Source organism: Schistocerca gregaria, chromosome 5 (assembly GCF_023897955.1).
Source record: "Schistocerca gregaria isolate iqSchGreg1 chromosome 5, iqSchGreg1.2, whole genome shotgun sequence".
NCBI classification, from domain to species: domain Eukaryota; kingdom Metazoa; phylum Arthropoda; class Insecta; order Orthoptera; family Acrididae; genus Schistocerca; species Schistocerca gregaria.
Genome location: NC_064924.1, coordinates 217,918,700 through 217,943,855, shown reverse-complemented (window position 1 = coordinate 217,943,855; position 25,156 = coordinate 217,918,700). Strand labels below are relative to the sequence as shown.

Sequence of the window (25,156 nt, the reverse complement as noted above, 5' to 3'; positions counted from 1 at the left end):
CATCAGGTTAGTTAGGTTTAAGTCTATGGGACTGATGACCACAGATGTTTAAGTCCCATAGTGCTTAGAGCCATTTGAACCATTCGAACTAATAACATTAATGGAATTTTCCGTTGATGCTTAGCAGAACATGATAGTAACATCAAAAAGAAAAACAATTCCTAATATTCTACAAAATTATTTCGTCACGAACCGGCTTTCGGCTTCTCAGGCCATCTGAAGGTGGCAACTAAATGTCGCAAAACAGACAAACATTATGTGCAACGTACAGAGATATTACTCTTGTAGAAGATACAAAAATGAAAAAGTGTTTACATATGAAAACATTACAGTAATCACATTAGCTAAAAAGGAAGTGGGAGATTAAGTTACAGTAATCACTGCAAAGTTTAGCAATGCAAACACTTTGTCATTTTGTATCTTAATTACAAATAATATCTGTGTACGTTGATCGTCATGTTTGTCCGTGTTTGCGACATTCAGTTGTCACTTGAAGACGTTATGAGATGTCGAAAGCTGCTTCGTAACCAAATAAATATAACTTTCCATATTATCCAATATTTCCGTTTGTATTGCAGGTAGCTTTCATCAGGGTGGCTACTTGTGTTTTGTGGCTACAACAGTAAGGAACGATAGGTAGCGCAATGGAAACCACAGAGAAAATCAAAACTGTTTTATTTGCAACTGTTAGTTACAAATTCCAGCTACTTATCTCTATAGTCGCCGATCCGACTTAGACGTTTGTCGTAGCGTTGCACCAACTTTCCAATACACTCTTTATAGAAGGCAGCCGCCAGTGCCTTCCGCCAATTCTCTACGCTGGCCTCGTTGTCTGTGCCAAAATGTTGTCTTCATGGCCAGCGCTTCATGTGAGCAGAGATAAAACTCAGAGGGAGACAATTACGGGCTGTATTGTGGGTAATCAAACATTTGCAATTGAAAATGATGCAGGGGCATCTTCATTGCCCCTGCAGAATGCGGCTGAGAATTGTCTTGAAGAAAGAAACGCACAACAGTTATGTAATGTTGGCTGCATAGCTTCAGGCGAAATTTCTGACCAGGCCCTCGTACTTGGCGGAAGACACTATTGTTCTAGATATCTTTATGTGCACCCAGTATGCTCAGAACTAAAATGAACGACGTAACGCGATCGACAGACATACTAGAGACACTGCCCAACACACGTGTGCAAAACTCCATCGGATTTTGAGTGTGGTTTCATTTTCGCGACCGTTCGTTCCTTACTTTTCGAATAACCCTCATACATTATCTGAAAATGACTGGGCACTATGGCATACTGTATTTTGCTTGGGTGGCAGAATCATAGTGGACGGATGTCAGATGTTTATTGCTCGAAATATTTTGTATTAATTTCAACGGAGGACCGGGTGGAAGCGCTATCGTGACGTAGCGCGACGTGGAGCCACACTGAGCTAGCCACACTGAGCTGGTGGTCCTCAGGACCCATCGACCAGTACTGTGTCACGGTAGCACCTTCCACTGAATTTGTCGATTACAACCATTAAAAATATCAAATATTCCCAGCTATAAGAACATCATGCCCCCCCCCCCCCTTGAATCTGTCACCCAAACAAAAAATCGCATGCCAGGCCGCTCAGCCCTTTTCAGGTCATGTACACAAAGTAGTGGCCACAGACCGCTAGTAGTTGACCTGATGACGGCTGCCAGCAATAGCAAAGGAAACTTGGATAGATTTATCACATCATGAAGCTGTCACATATCCACAAGGATTTTAACGAATACACTCTGGTCGCGAAAGCCTACGCTCTTATAAAGACACAGCTTTTGTAACTCTATTCTCTGCTTTAATGTCAGATTGTATCACAGTCATATACTGTGCGTAAGACAACGTTATAAGTAAGCCAAGAAATTACGATCCCGTCAACACGAGATCATGAGAAACGGAGCAGCAGCTCATATCTGGCAGTTGGTCCGTCGCCCAGAGATAGCTATCATATCTTCGTTTCCTGGCTTTTAAGACCGAGTCCACACTAGATCGACATGTTGAACTGGATTTGGCGGCACGAAATTTGTGTACCCCATCTTCTGAGTCTAGCGTTATGACATGACAGAGTGTGAAATGTTTGCGAATCGTGTCACTGAGGCGGGTAGCGTTTAACAGCCAGATTCAGATAGTCGGATGTACGAAACCGGTAAAAACAGAATCCAAGCTGGCCGGTGCTCGTCGTTAAACCAACCGGGCGGACCCTATCCGGTGCCGGTGTGCCTCCCCGAATCCCGAAAGTGGCGTGCTAAGTCGTGCAGCTATCAGGGCGGGTCAGAGAAAGAGCAACCATAACGCCATTCCCATTAACTGATTTATGGAAATTAGAAAAAAAGCCTGAATTTGGATGGCCAGTCAGAGAAATGAAGCAGACTCCTTTCGAACAGGATTCCGGAACCTTCTACCTAATCCTCTTCCCACTTCGGTATTTCACTGCAATTCAGTTGAACGACTTACAGTCACCCTGCTGAGTCTCGTTTCGTCACGGCATGTTTGGTAGCGAACCCGCTAGCAAGGTCCAAACCTCGCGACATACCTTTCTACAAACAACAAGCTTGTTAAAGTACTTGTCACGTCGGAGAAACACAATATTCAGCACATCTAAACATCGTAATACATAGCGATAACAACTTTCATCGTTGAAATCAAACACTTTCTTAAGAAATAGCGAAAGACTTGCCTTCTTCCAGATAAGCGGGAGAAGAGCGTTTTCTGTCGTAATTGGAGTTTAGGGTTCAGTTGTCTTAACCACTCGCACCGTTTCGTATCTGAACGCTACACAGAGAAGTGGATACATTACTCGTTAGCGACAGAAAAATTGTTTCCTCATTTAAATAAGTAGTTTAGGTGGGTTGCGAGACCGGTTCCTGTCCGGCCTGTAAACACACTACCAACGTGAGATCGGAAGACGATTATGCTGCAGGTGTCGTATTAACAGGATTTGAGCCTCCACCAAAGGTCATCGCACTGTTTACTGAAAACGCATTACTCGTTGTATAAACTTCCACATGCGCTCTGTAGTGAAAAATAAGTTATCTGACGGCCAATGCCCGTTTCTTTGTTATTCACTGATAATAGGGATTTCGTCCGTTGCTCTTCTGTTACTCCAGCTGTAGAAGTGAGATTCCTTAAGGTCCAACTTAAAAGGCTCGATATTTAAGCCGGAATTTTCGCCTTGTCAACTAAGCTCTCTTGACCTGCCTCACAGTTTCGGACTGCCAGCACATTTTGGACATTCCCTATCTCTACGGAAGCTCGGAATCTCAGAGAGAAAAAGAGAGACAAATAGGGTTGAAAGAAGGCGGGGGGGGGGGGGGGGAAGGGGAAGAGGAGAGAGGTGAGAACATAGGGAAGATAGAATGTCCACAGTAAAGATGGGCTCTAAAATGTATAGCTTAAGAGCTATGAGATTTGCTCAGTAGAGGAAATGCGTTTCACAGCAGCGAAGATGAACAAATGCTTATAGCTCTTCATGTATGCATTTTAGAGCCCATAGTAATTAGACATTTTTACCTTGTTTTGGTCCATGCTACCACCTCTAAAAGTTGGAAACTTGCCCATCCTATAATCTTAGCAAATACAGTATCAGTATATGTGTTCCACTGTCAAGAGGTATCACAACGGTTTTCCTTTATAACGTTGGACTCGTTCGTTAAGCTCAAACTGATACATTTATCCTTCTCCATCATCCTACAAATTTTGTAACATCACCACGGAATCACGCTGTACATACAAACATTTATAAGCCACGGCTTCTATAACTCTGACGCTCTGTAGCGTCGTTGAATGAAGTTTCCGGACATGGCTTCCCATGTAAAAGTTGATCTGCTAAGTCCCATCTACAGCATCTAGAAGTGTGTAACATAAATTGTGAAATACCCTGAACACTATAGAACTGTTTCGTAAGCAAAATGCAGTTTCCTAGCATTGTGCCAACAAATCCAATCTTGCTGTTTGCTTCGCAACTAACTTAAACTTAAGACACTCCCATTTCATGCATCTACATGCTGTTACTTAATTTTAAGATATAACTAATTTAAGACATAATTAATGGCTCATCTAGTAATCGATGGTCTACTACGTATTTAAGTTACGTCAAATGGGTAATTTTGCGTTTAGGTACATTAAGAGTTAATTACCAGTGTTTGCAAGAGGGTGAGCTTTTTGTCAAGACATAATTAAATATTACTAAAATTTATATAGGATAATCCCTCCTCATACACCGAAGAGCCACAGAAACTGGTACCTCTGCCTAATATTGTGTAGGGTCCCAGCAAGCACCCAGAAGTGCCGCAACACGACGTGGATTGGACGCGACTAATGTCTAAAATAGTGCTGGAGGGAACTGACACCATGAATCCTACAGAGCCGTCCATAAATCCTTAAGAATACGAGAGGCTGGAGATCCCTTCTGAGCAACACGTTGCAAGGCATCACAGATATGCTCAATAATGTTCATTTACGGGGAGTGTGGTAGCCAGCAGAAGTGTTTAAACTCGGAAGAGTGTTCCTGGAGCAACTCTGTAGCAATCCTGAACGTTTGGAGTGTCGCATTGTCCTGCTGGAATTGCCCTTCGGAATGCACAATGGACATGAATGGATGCAGGTGATTAGACTGGATGCGTACGTACGTGTCACCTGTCAGAGTCGTAACTAGACATATCTAGGGTCCCATATCACTCCAACTAAACACGGCCCACACCATTACAGAATTTCCACCAGCTTGAACAATCCCATGCAGACATGCAGCGTCCATGGATTTACGAGGTTGTTTCCATACCCGTATACCTCTAACCGCTCGATACAATTTGAGATGAGACTCGTCCGACCAAGCAACATGTACTATCAAGGGTACACGAGTTGTCCTTCGTCCCCGAAAGCCCTTATCGATGATGTTTCGTTGAATGGTTCGCACGCTGACGCTTGTTGACGGCCACCATTGAAATCTGCATCAATTTGCGGTAGGGTTGCACTTCTGTCACGTTGAACAATTCTTTCCAGTCGCCGTTGGTCCCGTTATTGCAGGATCTTTCTCCGGCCGCAGCGATATCGGAGATTTGATGTTTTACCGGATCCTCATATTCACGGTACACTCGTGAAATTGTCGTACGGCAAAATCCCCAATTCACCGCTCGTGCGCCGACTATAACGCACGTTGAAACTCACTTAAATCTCAATAACCTGCCATTTTAGCAGGAGTAGCTGACCTAAAAATTGCGCCAGACACTTGTTGTCTTATATAGGCGCTGCCGACCGCTGTGCCGTCTTCTGCCTGTTTACATATCCCTGTATTTGAAGATGTATACCAGTACCAGTTTCTTTGGCGCTTCAGTGTATAGTCATGTAGTGACAAATAACTGCAGCCAAATGTTCAAATGTGTGTGAAATCTTATGGGACTTAACTGCTAAGGTCATCAGTCCCTAAGCTTACACACTACTTAACCTAAATTATCCTAAGGACAAACACACACACCCATGCCCGAGGGAAGACTCGAACCTCCGCCGGGACCAGCCGCACAGTCCATGACTGCAGCGCCTGAGACCGCTCGGCTAATCTCGCGCGTAACTGTAGCACCGTGGACTCTGTCGCCTTGGGAGAATTTTTGGAAGTAGTTAGGGGCAACACCTGAAAAAAGATAGATTCTTATGGTAGGGTAAAAGTGGCAGTGTCTTGTAGGGATAGTTGTGCGTTCTGATCCATTTGTTTAAGATTAAATTAAATAGATAAGTTGATAGGGGAAACGAATAAAATTGATTAGCGGTGCTGCCTCTAGATCGCGGGTCCCGGGTTCGATTACCCGCCGGGACGAAGATTTTCTTCAAGCAGGGACTGGGTATTTGTGCTGTCACAATCATTTCATCTCATTTCTATTGACGCGCAGGTCACCGAAGAGGCATCAAATATATACTTACCTTACACAGGTCACCAGACCAATAATGTCGTTCGATCATGTCATTTCAGAGATAATCGTTATTGGCTCTGAGCACTGTGGGACTTAACATCTATGGTCATGAGTTCCATAGAACTTAGAACTACTTAAACCTAACTAACCTAAGGACATCACACAACACCCAGTCATCACGAGGCAGAGAAAATCTCTGACCCCGCCGGGAATCGAACCCGGGAACCCGGGCGTGGGAAGCGAGAACGCTACCGCACGACCACGAGCTGCGGACCTTGATAACCGTTATTGTTAGTTTAATGTAGAATTAAACTGAGCACTGCAATACAGTAACGTGATGTCGTTTCACTATATTCGATTTATATTAAATTAAATGTACAACCTCGACTGCTTTTCACATTCGAAAAACCACTCTCCATAGGATGCATGCAGAACGACTAATGTAATGGAACCTAATGGGGAACCCACATTTCGATCCCAGTAGGAGACAGGAAAAGGCCTTCTCTCCCGTTTGGTAGTTTCTGATTTTTCGTGCCGTCTTCGAAAACTGGAGACAATGTAACTGCGAGTACAGAGTCACCGATATTCCCTTCGAGAGCGTGCAGTTTTACTGCAGGCGGGCACATTAGGCCGAACGCTGTCCCACAATGTGTAGTTTTCATGCGGGCAGCGTGCAGAAGTCCTCTACGCTGTGCGAACTCCACGCAGGTCTGCAGCCGCGGAGTGCAGCGTAGCCGGGGGATCGCGGAGCGTTTATTAGCCGTTAGCGAGAGGCGACAAGGCGAGAGAGCCCCGGCCGGCTAAGGCTTCGCGATGCCTCAGCGAATCATACCGCCGGCTGGGGCCGAGCGCGCAACCGGTTCCCATCGACAAGCTCTTCCTTTTTCCTTCTTATTCCGTCCTGTGTCTCTGCGACTTTTACGACCACGACGGTTATTAAATTATTCGAGCTATCGCCTCGACGCTCTTTGGCGCGCACATTTTGAAGCACAAAGTGGCGGCCGTCATAATATTAAGTGCATAATTTATTACGGCGACAGGCGCTCTTGGCTGAGCGGCCATACCTGGCGACGGATTCGTGTCTATTTTTAGAAATGTCGTGTCCCGAACGAATGTGGGCCCGTTCGAGAGATAAGCCCGGGCGGCCAATAGGACATCATGTATTCCAGTGATTACATTATGGAGCTGAAAACGAACGGCACTCGTTTACCTATGCTAGTTATTCTACAGTAACGTTGCTCAACTTCCACTGAAATTCAGATTACCTGTAAGATAAAGATCTTATGTTTTTTCGGAAATATAGTACAATTTTTTTTTTAATTGTGAAGGAATAAAATTTGAATGAAGAGGGAGCCTTTCTCGACGAATTTTACAGATGAAGTCCCCTCTGGTCATCGGTCGCCGTACTGAAGCCACGTTTTAAAGAGTTTCCAGATGATCTTCTTCAGACTCGTTGAAAGCCGGCTGCGGTGGCCGAGCGGTTCTAGGCGCTTTAGTCCGGAACCGCTCTACTGCTACGGTGGCAGGTTCGAGTCCAGCCTCGGGCATGGATGTGTGTGATATCCTTAGATAAGTTAGGTTTAAGTACTTCTAAGTTCTAGAGGACTGATGACTTCAGATGTTAAGTCCCATAGTGCTCAGAGCCATTTGAACCATTTTTGATGTCGCTGAAAATTTGAATTTAGAAACGTATCTGACGTGATAGAAAATCCTAGACACTCCCTCCGAATACTAATCAACATTCTATCAGTAACTGAAGGCGTAAGTAATAAATTTTCACCTCGCAAGTGCTATTGTAATACACAGCCTATGATAAATGGTTCAAATGGCTCTCAGCACTATGGGACTTAACTGTTGAGGTCATCAGTCCCCTATAACGTAGACCTACTTGAACCTAACTAACCTAAGGACATCACACACATCTATGCCCGAGGCAGGATTCGAACCTGCGACCGTAGCGGTCGCACGGTTCCAGACTGAAGTGCCTAGAACCGCTCGGCCACCTCGGCCGGCTATGATAAATGACAGCGAACCGAAGAAGTGTAATAGTGTATCGACTTTGCTCTTGAGAGACCACGTCAAATTCGAGTACTGAAGACATCTCGAAATAAATATTATGGCTAAAAAAATTGTTTCTTTCGTTTCATAAAACTGGGTATTGCAAATTCAACAGGAGACAGTAACAGACATTTGTACCAAAAACGAATATAGATTATGGATAAGGATAGAAGCGGAAGTAATGAATCAAAATTTGTACGAAGGCCGTAATGTGACCCCAGATTCCCTGCTTATTAGGTAGATAAGCTATTCACTACATCACCCTGGCATTGCGGCGAACAGTGCTCCAGGGGCTACACTTGTCCAATGGCTTCCCTAACACAAATATTGATATTGCTACTTATTCGCTGCGCAGAGATGACTTCTGGCCGGCCGCTGTGATCGAGCCGTTCTAGGCGCTTCAGTCAGGAACCGCGCTGCTGCTACGGTCGCTGGTTCGAATCCTGCCTCGGGCATGGATGTGTGTGATGTCCTTAGGTTAGTTGGGTTTAAGTAGTTTAAGTCTAGGGGACTGATGGCCTAAGTGCTTAGAGCCATTTGAAGCATTTTAGATGACTTCTGTAAAATAAATACGTCAGGTATGATATGGTAGAAATCTAGTGAACGAATACTGTATAAAATATAGAAGGTTGTCTGTTCTCTATTCTCGCGCCATAACAAGAAATCACCGTTACGAATATTTCTCACTCTATACTTCGTCCCCACCCTCCCTATCTTGTTCTTTTAGTGAGCAGTGGAGTCTTGTAAATGAGCCATCGTGGTTTGGGATTCGGCGAGAACTGTGGAAAATAGAGCGCTGATCGATCCTTCGTTAACCAGTGACCTAGGCTAAATGTCGAAGAGCGTGTAAGAGAATCACATCAAATGTTCTCGGCGATGCACGACGTTGTAAGGCGAGCAGCTCTGGTCCCACGTCCGATACACAGTAGGACTTACTGCGCGGACGAGTAATCTGTGCCGCGATAGAGGGCGGAAGGACGGCTAGAGGGAGGGGGTGAGGGCGTCACGCGACCCATGCATAGCCTCGGCACAAGCGTCGTAAATTCCTCGCCTCGCAAAAAGCCATTACCATATCCCTATATACGCTACATATGTTAGCCGCCGTACCCGAGGTGCGCGCCTCTTCTTTTTAATCCCGGGCTCCTTTCTTTGGTCGGCGTTTTATTGTGCGCCGGCGCGGCTCGTCCTACCTGGTGCGGTTGACTGTGAAGTCCTGTCATTGATCCGGCGGGCTGCCCACAGCGTGTTTATGCCCCGACCGGCAGTAAATACCGAACATGCTCGCGCCCACCGCCCAACAGCCACTTGTAAAACTAATGGCCGCCGGGCACAATATTAAAATTAGAACTTATTTCATTTCTGTATTGTCCGACCCACCCCGTTCCCCAGGTGGGGAGCGTCCGCTGGATTTCTGAGACGATGCTCAGCGTTGGTATTTACTTCACCAGGCATTGCACAGATATACCGTCTCATCAAAAGTACCCTTAAGCCCTGGAAAACCTATTAATGGACATTAATATGGGGTGTGTACATCCTTTGTCTTCATGACTGCTTAATCTCTTCTAGGGACATTTTCGATCAAGTGTTAGAACATCTAGGGAGGAATGCAGCCCATTCTTCAAAATGGTTCAAAAGGCTCTGTGCAGTATGGACCTGAACTTCCGAGGTCATCAGTCCCCTAGACTTAGAACTACTTAAACCTAAATAATCTAAGGACATGACACACATCCATGCCCGAGGCAGGATTCGAACCTGCGACCGTAGCGGTCGCACGGTTCCAGACTGTAGCGCCTAGAACAGCTCGGCCACTCCGGCCGGCTCCCATTCTTCCTCAAGAGACGAAACCAATTAACGATTTTGCCCGCTGAGGTATGGAGCGAAGTCGACGTTCTAACTCATATGAAAGGTGTTCCATTGGCTTCAGTTCAGGACTCTGGGCAGGTCAGTCCATTTCAAGAATATCTTTCTTTCGCTTTCTTTCTTTCTCGTTTGCCTTTTCCCGAAGTTAAGGCACGGTCTGCATGCATAATCGGAGTTGGCAATGGTAGTGGAAGAGGTGGCCAGATGCCCATCCTGCTGCCATCTTGTACCCCCCGGGACGGAATTAGTGTACCCCAGCTGTCTGCGACCAGTGTAATCCATGGAATAGTACGAAAGTGTTCGAATGTCTGCGAGCCATGTAACTGAGGCGGGATGTGGAGACCACCCCGGTATTCACCTAGAGGATGTGGAAAACCGCCTAAAACCCAAATTCAGGCTGGCCGGCATACCGGCCGTCGTCGTTAATCCGCCGGGCGGATTCGATCCGGGGTCGGCGCGCCTACCCGAGTCCACGAAGCAGCGCGTTAGCGTTCTCGGCTAACCTGTCAGGTAGTCCATTTCAGGAATATGTGTCTCACGGTAGCTGCTTTATGACAGAGCGCATTGTCTAGTTGATAAAAATTAGCATCGTCTTCGAGCTACTCCTCTACTGTACCCGGTACACCACGCTATAAAATGTGTTCATGTCCTGTCACATTTAGCTTCCGAATCGCTATAAGGAGGCCACCCCCTAAGCACGAAAAACCGTCGCACAACGTAACACCATGTTCTCTGTACTTCACTGTTCACGCTACACATGACGGTGGGTAAGGTTCTCCAGGCATTCACCAAACCCAAACCTTACCATCAAATTGCCATTACTCTAAATCACTCATTTCCGGTCACCCATCGTCCAGTGCGTCGCTCTTTACACCACCTCAAGCGTCGCTTAGCATTGATTACATAAATGAGTGCCTTATGAGAAGCTGCTCGATCATTGTACCCCATTCCTATGCAGCCACGGTGCTAGCTGGATTTGCAGTAGCATTATGGAATTCGTGAGTGATTCCTTCCACTGGTTTCATGCTTTTTACAAGCATCCTCCACAAAGCTCGGCGGTTCCTCTCCATCAGCAAATGACGGCTGTTGGGTCTTGGTGACGTGTTTATAAAGTGGAAGCGCAAAGGAACAACCACAGCTAAACCAGTTGTCGACGTGGGCAACTCAGAAGTACTGAAATATCCCTGTCATATTTCATACAATGAAGGCTTTCACGACGAAACGTTAGGAATTGAAGTATTCCATGGAGCACGGCCATATAACCCGGAAGAATTATCAACAACAATCCTGTCATATTTGCTACTCAGGCGACATCCAGCGACTAGTACACGCTCAGGTTATTGAACTCTCCTGACCGATTAATTCTGCTTTTATTGCCTCTCTGCTGACAACATAATATTACTTTTATACTGATAGGCCCGTTTCTCCTGATGTCCAATGGTCAATTCCACTTCACATAGGTTTCTTCGGATATTTTTTATCAGATAGTGTATGAGAACTGTCTGCTGTTTGTTGCATATTCCTTTTTGTAAAAACAAAAAAATTACTTCATCATTTGGTATTGCTCAATTACGTATTTACCAGAAAAGCAATAAAACTTTCACTTTTCCATGAGAACAATGACCAAGTTCTTACAGCAATCACTGAATTTGCATCGAAAAGCAATTCTACTATTTGATTTCGAGTGTGATTACATCATATCTACAACATCTTGGTGTTGATATTTTATACTTTACATGATCTGTCAACTAACATCTCCGGTCCCAGATGAGTACTGTAATTGATTCAATGAATAAATTTTGTACTGAAGATTCTATCTTAAAAATTTAGAAGATAATTGTGAGGTGTAAGCAAATAGGACGTCTGTAAGGTCCTACGGACCAATCATCAATAAAACAAGAAACCAAAATATAATCAAATGTATCTATAATTGAACCATGGGACTTAGGGAAAGGCAGAATTCGGTGTGGACGGGGCCTTACTCAGTTACCGTTTGTTGCTCAGTTTCTATTTCAAATCACGTACATTTTACTTGGAACCAACTGCAAATGAGGTTGACCATAAGGAACAATCATCAAATTTGACTATTACGACACAATGTCTAATAAAAAATTCTTAAGCAAGTTGCAGTCACATAAGGCCTTATTGACCAGAAATTCAAATTATTCGTCGGCTGAAGGCCCCAATAGTAATAACTCAAAAACAATTTAACGGCTGAAGGCCTGGACAGCAAATTCTTAAAAACAGTTAAACTTCTCCAAGAGATAATATTAAAAAAAAAACACTGTCATCAAAGTTAAGAGACAATATCTAATTAAACATTCTTAAGAGTTGCATTCACGGCTGAAGGCCGTCCTTCCAAAGATATTACCATGGTACTAAATATTGATAACCGCTGCTGCTGCCACTCGCGGGCAGACAACGCTAGCAAACGTAGAGGCGCCAGTAAACACAAGAAGAAAACGAGACACCACTATCCCTATTACACGATGCCAACCTACCAACTGCACCAACGCAAGCCGCCACACGGCTCAATAATGTTATGTAAAAATAAGTTCACTACGCTGGCTATCTTGTAGATAAGAACACCAATCACGCAGCTTGTTCAACTGAATTCTATTTCTTTTTTCTAGTCAGATATATTTTGCCTAATTGTTTCAACGTCTTCAGTGTTCTGATCACGAAATCATTTACTACAGGTATTATGCAATCACACTAGTTCCCTCAATATCACAACAGTCAGAGTCCATTCATTCCCACCATCTACAGTTCATGGTTTACCATTGTCCCTCAGTTAAATTAGCAACAATGCCAAGTGCAGGAATTGAAGTGTTGTGTGTTACACAGTTCACTGGAATCTTTTATACAAAGAAGTTTCCGTCCAGATATACTTTAAGAAGTGCCAATGGATATCCATAAAACATACCACTATCGTATATATGCAACACGCGCAAGGTGATTCGGTTTCCACTTCGAACTGCGGGGCTTGCTGCAGCTGGATAAGTTAAGTCGCTTCCAAGGTCACCCTTCTTAGAGCACTGTAATGTTAAAACCAGTCTTCGGGTTGCCGGCAACTAAGCTTCTGTGAAAATTATGAAGTAAATAGTAAAACCTTCAGTGTACTATTAATTTAAAACAAAACCCTTGATTATTGATAGCACTAAGGAAGAAAGTCCTAGAGTGTGTTAACAGCAGTACAGAACTGTGCCAAATAATTGAGCTAGGGTACCCTTGGCTGAGATAAAAGACACAGGATTGCATGTACACTAAAATAAAATACTATGTGTGTTCTTGTGCCCGTGACCTTCAGTGATCAGCCGTTTTGGTACAGAGAATTAAAATCTTCAAATAATATTCAGTTACATAGACTTGTCACTTTTAATATAACTTTCTTTTTATCGGAATCCTTGAAACTAATTTCGGTATTTGTTACTATTAATTTTTAGTGTCAACCAGTCAATTCTCGAAGTAATTTGAGACCATACTCGCTTTATTGTAGAAAATGAATTCTCGTGAACAGTGACGAGTAATGTAAGAACGTCGTTTCTTATTTTATCTCGTACTTATTTTCATATGAGTTGCTCAAATGAAAACTTCCCTTCACCGGCCCCATTGACGGAGAAAATGGTTTAACCCGTACGTTATTAATCATACACAGCCCACACAAAGCACAAAAAATCTTGTTACGCCAGCGAACCTTAGAAAGTGAAAGTTATCTAGCGATCGCCTAAAAACCCACTAACTTTCGTGGGAAAAGTCTTGCTGTAGTGGTTTTTCCCGTGACAGATTTTCAATCTCTTGATTGGAAATGTCACTATAATTTCTTTGAAACGACAGAGTGAGACAGATTATTCAGACGCAGAGCGCTGACCTATTCTGAAAACAACATGAAATGCATGCTTCAGTATTGTGGAGTAACAAAATAGCGTGTGTGTCCTTGTACCTGCCACCTTTCGTGATAAAGACTGTAGTTTCTACTTCTTGTCTGATCCGGCGTGCCTGTTTGCAATGGAGTTTCAAAAAAAATGTTCAAATGTGTGTGAAATCTTATGGGACTTAACTGCTAAGGTCATCAGTCCCTAAGCTTACACACTACTAAACCTAAATTATCCTAAGGACAAACACTCACACCCATGCCCGAGGGAGGACTCGAACCTCCGCCGTGACCAGCCGCACCAATGGAGTTTCGCAAAAGAGTGTCTACTCTTTCCCTTTTCTACGCCCAAAATGTTTTAGCAGAAATGTATACCATCGACTAGCCTGCCACTGATCTTTAAAAAATTAATTCATGAACAGCTGTTCGCTACCACAACCTGAATATAGACCCAGATTGACGAGGAGATCATCACCTCTGGTTTCTCACTCCCAACACACTTTCGGCATTGTAACTGACATCTGTTAATGCCTGAAAGTAGAAGCAACCGCAGATCCGGGTTTAAGCCGTCTTACCCGAGAATCTGTCAGCCATTTATATTTGTGTCGCATACCACGCAACGATGTCCGAGGCCACACTACAGGGCCATTACAGACCAATTAGTAAACAGGTCCCTCGCACCGAGCTGAAACGTATTAGGCATACAACTACATTTGGCAGCAGGTCGGATTCTTGTTGTCATGAGTCACAGGAATAGTTCGATCAAATACTGTGTTCCTTGCTTGGGGAATAAATTTTAGTCTATTTATTTTTTTTCCAGAGAATTTGCTGGTACCAAAAACTGTTCCCCCATTTCCTTTTTCAATACTATCATCATGGTTTATCCCCCTAATCGTCACAATACCTTCATTGGTCTCACTGGAATTTGCTTACTTATTTCTATACACTTTTCTTGTGCATTAGGATAAATTATATGAATGCGTGATGCCTGTTCTTTTGGACATGTCCGAAAGAATAGACATGACGTATTCATAAAATTGATTTGCCTCAATGGGCTATGAATCCACCACTTTCAGTGCGAATGCAAAATCGCGTTCGACATCCTGTGGGAATCTCAAATTAGCAAGCAAGGGGACATGGACGGCGACTACGGATAGGTTTCGATAGCTGAGAATGTTGGTCGGCCGAGGGACGTTCAAAGATAGTCCACACAGTTACGGTAAGCACTATGTCCGGGTGGCACAGTGCTTAACGCAACTCTCTAGTAATCAGACAGTTCCACTTCTCACCGCTGACTTCGATTGAAGTCCCGATGAATACCTTCCCTTTCTTTTCTCCCCTCCCCCTCCACATTCAATTTACAGAATTAGGGTAAATCTTCCTCTACGAATATGCTGCCATTAATATGATTTTTCTTTTTTATATTCAATTTTTTTTAGGTTGCAGCTCATTTAACATAAAAATATTCTTTCAGCGATTGTTCAAGTCTTGATCTCATCATACAATTTAGTTGTGTCATCCTTTGTGGACTTTTGAATTTCTAGTCGCGGGCATTACGGGAAGATAAATATTGAAATTTCTGATAAATATGTCCGAATGTTCTATAAAATTCACTCTATTCTGTACACATATTCAACTGAAAGAGTGTTGAATATTCATAAACGTTCTGCAGTCTTCGAAAAGACATTAGTGGCTGTGATTATGGTACATGGAAAGGAAACAAGAAACTGAACTTCTTGTTTTGCTACAGGGAACGTAAAAATTATAGTCCTTCGAAAAATTAATTCCAATGTTTGAAACATCAACACTTCCATACTCTGCAGCAAGAGGCAATTCTTCTAAACTGGGTTAGGTGACACGCCCCTAAAAACATACCTTTTTTCATATTAGGTGCATTATGATACCACCTACTGCCAGATACTCCATATTAGTGACCTTAGTAATCACTAAACATCGTGAGAGAGCAGAATGTGTCGCTCCGCGAAACTCACGGACTTCGGACGTGGTCAGGTTATTGCGTATCACTTGTGTCATACGTCTGTACGCGAGATTTCCACACTCCTAAACATCCGTAGGTTCACTGTTTCCGATGCGATAGTGAAGTGCAAACGTGAAGGGACACGGACAGCACAAAAGCGTACAGGTCGACCTCGTCTGTTTACTGATAAAGACCACCGACAGTTGAAGAGGGTCGTAATGTGTAATAGGAAGACATCTTTCCAGACCATCCCACTGGAATTCCAAACTGCATCAAGATCAACTGTACTATGACAGTTAGGCGGGAGGTGAGAAAACTTGAATTTCACGGACGAGCTGCTGCTCAGAAGCCACACAACACGTCGGTAAATGCGAAACGACGCCTCGCTTGGTGTAAAGAGCGTAAACATTGGACGATTGAACAGTGGGAAAACCGCTGCGGTCGCAGGTTCGAATCCTGCCTCGGGCATGGATGTGTGTGACGTCCCTAGGTTAGTTAGGTTTAAGTAGTTATAAGTCCTAGAGGACTGATGACCTCAGAAGTTAAATCCCATAGTGCTCAGAGCCATTTGACCCATTTGAAGTGGGAAAACGTTCTATGGAGTGCCGATTCAGGGTACCAGTACACAACGTGGCAGGGTGAGGGTATGGCGAATGCCCGGTGAACGTCATCTGCCAGCGTGTATAATGCCAAAGTAAAGTTCTGAGGCAGTGGTGTTTTGGTGTGGCCGTGTTTTTCATGGAGGGGACTTGCACCCCTTGTTGTTTTGCGTGGCACTGTCACAGCACAGGCCTACATTGATGGTTTAAGCACCTTCTTGCTTCCCACTGTTGAAGAGCAGTTCGGGGATAACTATTGCATCTTTCAACACTATCGAGCACCTGTTGTTCATAATGCGCGGCCTGTGGCGAAGTGGTTACACGACGATAACATCCCTGTAATGGACTGGCCTGCACTGAGTCCTGATCTGAATCCTATAGAACACCTTTTGGATGTTTTTAAACGCCGACTTCGTGCCAGGCCTCACCGACCGACAGAGATACTTCTCCTCAGTGCAGTACTCCGTGAAGAATGGGCTGCCATTCCCCAAGAAACCTTCCAGCACCTGATTGAACGTATGCCTGCGAGAGTGGCAGCTGTCATCAAGGGTGGGCCAACAGCGTATTGAATTCCAGGATTACCAATGGAGGGAGCCACGAACTTGTAAGTCATTTTCAGCCAGGTGTCCGGATAGTTTTGATCACATAGTATATGTAACGTATCTCTTGTATATGAGTCAAGCTTTCCATCGTTGGCGGCCTGTGTGGCCGTGCGGCTCTAGGCGCTTCAGTCTGGAACCGCGCGACCGCTACTGTCGCAGGTTCGAATCCTGCCTCGGGCATGGATGTGTCTAATGTCCTTAGGTTAGTTAGGTTTAAGTAGTTCTAGGGGACTGATGACCTCAAATGTTAAGTCCCACAGTGCTCAGAGCCATTTGTACCATTTTTATTTTCCATCGTTAATGGGGCTGTGGAGAACGCAGTCGTATGTTTAATAAGGAAAAATAAATGGCTACCGACTGCAATTAAATGGTCTCCATTTCAGTATACCATTATCTATTTCAGTGCTTCTAGTCCTATCATCAAAATTGCCCCATACATTCATGTCAGATGGATGTGCAGTGTGTTCCGCTTAGGACTCACTGTTACTGAGGTCAGCTGTTCTTCAGTAACGTATATTGTCAAACCAAGGACCCATGGCACCACTCAAGAAGCGACATTCTAGGCAGTTGGTTGCAGCAAGCTTCGTCAGTGGTGCTGTGGGTCCCTGGTTTGACAGTACAAGTTACTGAAGGACAGTTGATCAAGACATGGCCCAAAAATGAACACACTGCTCATCGATCCGATGTATCAGGTAAATCGATTGTGGCATAAGAAAATGAAGACCATTTAATTGTAGTCTGAGGAAGTTTCTTCCTTTCTTAATTCTTGTATGTGACTTCTTCAGCGTTTAAAATGAAACTACTAGGGAAGCAAGTGGTTAATCTACACGGATTAAAAGTTACAGTACAGTGTGAAATTCCTAACGACTTTTGTATGAAACTTCCTGGCAGATGAAAATTGTGTGCCGGACCGAGACTCGAACTCGGGACCTTTGCGTTTCGCGAGCAAGTGCTCTACCGACTGAGCTACCCGAGCACGACTCACGCCTCCTCCTCACAGCTTTACTTCTTGCAGTACCTCGTCTCCTACCTCCCAAACTTTACAGAAGCTCTCCTGCGAACCTTGCAGAACTAGCACTCCTGAAAGAAAGGCTACTTCTGTAAAGCTTCTGTAAAGTTTGGAAGGTAGGAGACGAGGTACTGGCGGAAGTAAAGCTGCGAGGACGGGGCGTGCGTCGTACCTGGGTAGCTCAGTTGGTGGAGTATTTGACCGCGAAAGGCAAAGTTCCCGAGTTCGAGTCTCGGTCTGGCACACAGTTTTAATCTGCCAGGAAGTTTCATATCAGCGCACACTCCGCTGCAGAGTGAAAGTCTCATTCTAGAAACTTTTGTATAGTCGTAAGATGTCGAGTAATAATGTAGTTGTGTATAGAACGATATGAGATGGAAGTAAAGTTTATGTAATAAGTGTCCACATTACCTGACAACCAACGTACTTACATGTCCGTTGTATTCATCACTATGATCCAAACGCATTCTAGCGTCGCAGAGAGGAACTGTTCTAAGCTGGCGCGTAGTATGTGAGATTACGACAAATCAGAGGGCTTCCGGATAGTGCGTCTGCAACATAACTTGAACAGTTATTACACACTCGTTGAAGACGACGCAAACGACAATATGACGCGTTGCATTCACAGATCAGTTGCTGTCGTAGCTGACGACCCCGATCACCGCTCTTCCCGGTCCTTCCGCAGCACCGCCGGTTAAATACGCCCGTGCGTGCGTGCGTGGGAGCGGCCGCCATGCTGGCTGTTCGCTCGTATCATAATCCCATTAGCGGCTCCGAGCTCTGTTGTGCAACGTGGCGCGCAGCATGCTAATATGACAGCCGGCGGAGCGTGGAGGGGGAAGCGACGCCGACGCCGAGCCGGGGTTCGACGTGCGCATGCGCAGCCCGCCACGCACCCCTTGGCGCCCTCGTCCCTCCGTACCCCTTTCTCGCGCTCCCCTCCGCGCCTGCTGCGACTAATCGCGACATCAAAGTAATCCGCCCGGCACGTTACACTCGTTTCTACAACGCAGGCCACGCGTTCCTACTGATAGACGAAGCAAGTCTTACACGTCCCAGAGCGAACTCACGTAGTACAGCCTTCCGCTTCTACTTTCAGTTCAGCTTATCAATAGGTTTTGCCAGGATGGTGTCATGTAATTAAAACCATTTTCGTTGTTGTCGAGTGTCTAGGAAATTGGAAATTTGTGGTAAGGACTTTGGGACCGAACTGCTAAGCTCATCGGTTCCTAGGCTTACGCAACTTAAACTAACTTACGCTAAGAATAACACACACCCATGCCCGACGGAGAACTCGAACCTCCGACGAGGGGAACCGCGCGAACCGTGACAAGACTCCCGAGGCCGCACGGCTAACCCGCGCGGCCTAGTGTGTAGTATAGGCCGCAAAATAATACATATTCGCATGATGGCGTTTCTACTTAATATGTTTAATTCAAGACCTCTTCTCGGGGTGTTACACAGCACAGGTATGTTTATTTTCATGTTTATAGTTTTTTCTCGTTTCGTGGTAGAAGTATTTCATACTTCAAAGTTGTATTTGTTCTTCTGGTACCCTTTCTTTATTATTAAGGAACGGCTTTCGGCTTACTGAATCAATAGTTGTTGCTGGCACATTGGCTTATAAGCCAAAAACTGTTCCGCAATATATAGATACAGGCACAAGATGGGTACTTTGTTCGAAGTTTCATTTTTAAACATTGTAATAATATTTTAAATTTTGAAAGAGTCACTTTATCCGTCCAGTCGGCCGGTGTGGCCGTGCGGTTCTAGGCGCTGCAGTCTGCAACCGCGTGACCGCTACGGTCGCAGGTTCGAATCCTGCCTCGGGCATGGATGTGTGTGATGTCCTTAGGTTAGTTAGGTTTAAGTGGTTCTAAGTTCTAGGGGACTGATGACCTCAGATGTTAAGTCCCATAGTGCTCAGAGCCATTTGAACCATTTTATCCGTCCAGAACTTTCCCACCGTCTGCATTTGTGCCTTCTAACGCGCAGATCTACCGGGAGACACTGTGGTTTTTGTCTTTCGCAGGAGATCATTCAAATATTTCTCGTACCACCTGCACATACTACCTATTCTCTAGTTTTTTTCCTTCTGGGGACCCTTAACAAGCTGGATTCAAAGATGAGATGAAGAAGATTTTGCGTTGTGAAAATGGTGGTAAGGAAATACTCAAGAAACTAGCAGAATGAGATTTTCACTCTGCAGTGGAGTGTGCGCTGATATGAAAATTCCTAGCACATTAAAACTGTATGCCGGACCGAGACCCTAACTCGGGACCTTTGCCTTTCGCGGGAAAGTGCTCTACCATCTGAGCTACACAAGCACAACTCACGCCCCGTCCTCACAGCTTCACTTCTGCCAGTATCTCGTCTCCTACCTTCCAAACTTTATAGAATCTCTCCTGCGAAAAGCTAAGGTTGCGAGTTCGAGTCTCGGTCCGGCACACAGTTTGAATCTACCAGGAAGTTTCACTCAAGAAACTTCTCTGTCCATGATGGTCAGGAACTTCTGAGAAGATTGTGAGTATGTTGCAGGGTAGGTTGTGCTGCGAAATAATTGTTTAGAAAAAATTCAATGAGTTGCACCGTTTACAACTTAATAAGCATTGAAGTTAGCCACCGATGCCGTAGAGCGCGCAAATTCAAGCAACTGCCAGATACAATTAGTTTCAGTTGATCTCATAGTGCAGAAGATAGCGGATAAGACTGCTCGGGTTCGATTCCTACTACCGTCTCGTGTCCAATTTCTTATGTTCGTCTAACTTCACTGCTAATCAACTCGGAGACGGCACGACACACTGGCCTTGTTTTTAACAGTTTCTCAACACAACCTATCCTGTGGCACCCTTGCGACGTTTTGTGACTGTTTCTGATCACGCTCTATAGGAAACACCACATTCTCCACGACACAGTTGTAGTGCCGGTAAGTTCACACTTCCACGGTGACGGATGGAACTTACTACTTTCTTCCAAACGCAGCCTTGTAATGGCGTAATTGTAAGAATGAAAGAAAATTGCATTATGTGGATGTTTGCTCAGTGAATGTGAAGATAAGGTCTCCCTCCGCAGATGCCTGCCATGCGGGGGACCCGGCTTCGATTCCCAGAATTGCCAAGGACTTTTCCATGGCGGGAGGACTGCCACGGGGTGCACTCAGTGTCGTGATGCCAACTGAAGAGTTACTTGATTGAGAAGTAGTGACTCCACAGTCTGGAATGTCGGCAAAAAGGGCCAGGAAGGGTGATGTGTGACCACACACCCCGCATCCGCATGACGTTGCAGAGCAAAGGATGACACGGCTACTGGTCGTCATCACTTGAGCCTTCACGGCCTGGATGAGGAGCTCGCTGAGGAGAACAGATTGAAAAGTTATTGTGGTCAATATCGATGTACTTGTAGGTGCAGAAGAGAGGTGCGCGCATTGCCGCAGATACGGACCACAGATACCGGCATTTGCCAACTGCTGAGCTGTCCTCAGTGATGGCGGAAGTGGTTGGGGGTGCGTGGCTCAGGGGGAGGGTGACTGCGGCGGTGCTTGAGGGATGCGCGTTAGCAACCCCTTGGGGCCCCACCCGCTGTAGGTGGCAAGTCCCACCCCCGGTCGCTCCGCAATATTGCATTATCGTCACGCGTCGGTGCCGCTGGAAATCGAGTTTCAAAGCGGCCGACTTCTCTTCATTAGCTGGGGTCACGTTTAATTGCAGGGTGCGGAGCCGGCCTTTAGCTTATTATTGCTGGCATTAGGTAAACACGGAGGACCAGTCGTTTCCCCCTGCTACTACCCATATGCAGAATATGCGCCTTGCTGTTTTCCTCTGTTCATTGATCGTAGCCTGTTCCTAACCATTCTGTGTGGCTTGTTCAGATTTCCACCCAGGCTTCCTCATATAATTCTTCTACTGTTCACATAAAATAATATCGGATGAATGACGCCGTGTTGTGTTCGAGTCGTCTTTACAACCACGTTTTGGTCTTTCCCCCTTTAATGGACGGAATAAACTACAATGATAGATACTACCAACGTTTACACTAAAACACATTTTCTTGATTTTTCAATTGTATGAAGATGATATTTCAGAGTCTATTATTTTTGTGTGATCTAAAAGGTGCAACAAATATAATAAATTGATTGGCGACTCCATGGAGTGCTGTGTGCGCCACGCCCATATATGTTATTTTAAAATATAATAATATAAATATAATAAATGCACATTTAAATTTATTTTAATAATAATAACTAGGAGCATTGGTCAAATTTTGACTACCCTTGAGGGTCAGCGTATGCAAAAATGGAGGATGGAGAAATTCTGTCACACTAAGCAGTTAAAATAGCTAAAAGAAAAATTGCGAAAGATATGTCAATGAGAGAGAGGAACAGATCATATTATGAGTCTCACTGCATTTAATTCATGTTTTTTTCAAGTTTGAACTTTGTTCTTATCTCTATATGTAGGGTTCACCATCGTCTGTTAATTATCACAGCGCATCATTGGTATTAGCCATGAATATTAATCTTGTGTTTTAGTTCATTTTGGCGTACAAAGTTTTTCTAACATCATGTATCCCTCTTTACGAAGGACATGTAGCAACTATTCATACCCCCCAGCACACATACATCTCACTCATTCCATTTTCTTGTTCACTGTCTTCTTCACTTAGACCTCTCCGTACTTGAAAGCTATCTAGAAGTAATGGCAAACCAGTCAGTACAGCTCGTAAGCACTTTCTCACATTATTTAAGCGACTGGAAGGCTTTCACTTTCGAGGTTACTTACAGGACATTTAAAAGAAGGAAAAACAAGTAGTGAGCCTATAGTAAACACAAACTCTTTTACAGTAATGATCAAATCGTTATTGTCATTTGTATACAGTACCGCATGCCCAGATTTAGTTGTACAATGTATCGTAAAGATGTGGAATGAACTACTTTCGAATTAGATATCCTTTAGAACTGAATTTAACAACGGAAATATTCAGCAACCTAGAAGAAAACTTTATCCATAGAGGGGAAGCTTACTCCCAAAATATAGAGAGCTCTTATTCCAAGCCGGCCGCTGTGACCGAGCGGTACTAGGTGCTTCAGTCCGGAACCGCGCTGCTGCTAGGTTCGCAGGTGCGAATCCTGCCTCGGGCATGGATGTGTGTGATGTCCATAGGTTAATTAGTCTTAAGTAGTTCTAAGTTCTAGGGGACCTCAGATGTTAAGCCCCATAGTGCTCAGAGCCTTTTGAACCATTTATTATTATATTTTGATACTAACAGAAAAGCATAATCGTACTGGAAAAATCACAGCCTCGTATGGTGACTTGAAAATAAAGAAGTAACAGCGTAAAAAGTACCCATTTTTACTTTATATAAAGTCATACTTCTGTTACTGAAAGTTAGCGGCTTGGAGCTTTAGCATCACTGCAGCTGCTAAAAAATTGCATTTATTTCTCCTGTAGACTTTCACGACTGTTTGGCGAAGGCTGTATCACACGCCGTAATGTGGTACATGTGGTAAATACAAATATACAGTTACTTAAAAACCGTCTTGATTGCAATTTTTTTTAATTCATATGACCGGTTTCGGTTCATTCAGAACCATCTTCAGATCTGTAAAAATAATGATACTAATTTACTATTTCACGGAAGCAAATCTTTTTCGTCCTATCTAATCAACATCAAATGTACCAGAGCGTACCTGATATTTCAGTTACAGGAGTAACTCGTCCAAATCCAGCAATTTTCACATGCTACGTCACATAAAATTGGTTTTTGTTTATCATGTCGTTTGTGTTCTTGTACTGATATCTTCATATAAACTTTCATTCCCCAACACAAATTTCTTTTTCGTAGCTTTAGCTTTAAATCTTTTTGATACAACGAAATGTTAGCTGAAAAATTTTTAATTCCCTATTTCACCCACTCGGATACTGAATCTCCAGTAACAGTGAACCAGATTTTTTAAAAGAGAAAGAGAGAGAGAGCCAAAAAAATTTAAATTTAGCTTTGAAAATACCCCCATTATGAAATAATTTCAGAGCACTTTTCATTACCTCGAATTTCCAAAAATACTGAAACACGTGCTGTTTCATTTGTAAACGAGAAGTCAGACACTAATTTTCATATATGTAGCTTTAAAAACATTTTAGTAGTTCTTTAATAATGATCTATCTTCCAAAAAAAACCTTTCATCCCCTATTTCATTACCCACAGAAATAGAATTTCCAAAAATGCTGAAACACGTATTTCTTTATCTCTGACTGAGAAATCAAATACCAGTTTTCGTAGGTCTAGCTTCAAAATTGCCTTAATGGCAACATATTTTCAAGAAACCTTTCTTCCTCAATTTCACCACCTTACGGGTGGACTTTCGAAAAATCTCTTCTTAAACGATGCCTGCAATATAAGATCAATACCCTCTGCAGATTTCGAGTTTCTATGCTTTGTGATTTGGGCTGGGCAATGACGAGTTAGTGAGTGACTCAGTCAGTCGGGACATTGCCTTTTCTCTATAGGGATTTTCGTTTTTTACTTAATGAAATACAAGCGACCATTATTCTACACTATTACTAAGTCCTGCAGCCGTAGAGTTGCTCACGAGACGGGTGAGCATCCCTGCCGTCGCCCTTCGCCTCAGAAGAGAACGCATTAAATCGGCAGCGACTCGGCTTTCGCAGAATGAGAGAGAGGAGACGGTGGTGCGGCCCGCCGGCTGGCGTCGTGCCGAAAGAGTCGCGCGGCGTCGCGACGCCGCCCTCCGAGGCCCGGCAATTAAGGCGTCGCCGTTTACGAGGCGGCGGCCCCTCCCGTTTTTATTCGCGCGCTTTAACACCGCTGGCGCGGCAGCACGCAGCCCGCAGGATGGACCGGCACCCAGCCGGCGGCTTCCGCGGCAGCGCGCGGGCTTTTATGAGCAGTATTTCGAGAGACGCGTGCGCTTTCTGCGGACGTGTCGCCGCCGCCCCCACCCCGCAGTAAAAACGCTGCCGGCTCAGAATAATACGGCGCTCGTGGTCATCCCCGCACTGAGTTCCCCGCGCCGCTCACTGCGCGGCGTGCTCTGCGCTTCAGTTGGTCGGGCGGTCGACTGTGGCCGCCGGTGCTACGTCACGTGAGTAGCTCCACCGCGACCAGGTGTCGCTATAGAAAACCCTACCTTTTCGCGCAAGCGGAAGGGAAACGGAAGCAACCACTTCCACACCGGCTGTTCGAGCTTCGTGGCGGGATATCGGGCAATTATGCTTGAATTCGTCACGAAGA

The 25,156-nt window shown here is 44.5% G+C and overlaps 1 protein-coding gene across 6 annotated transcripts in view; it reads left to right on the top strand.

Moving 5' to 3' along the window:
- LOC126272696 (homeotic protein spalt-major-like) overlaps window positions 1–25,156 on the top strand; it is a 509,054-nt gene that overhangs the window by 80,847 nt on the left and 403,051 nt on the right. The gene's annotated exons all lie outside the window — the stretch shown is intronic.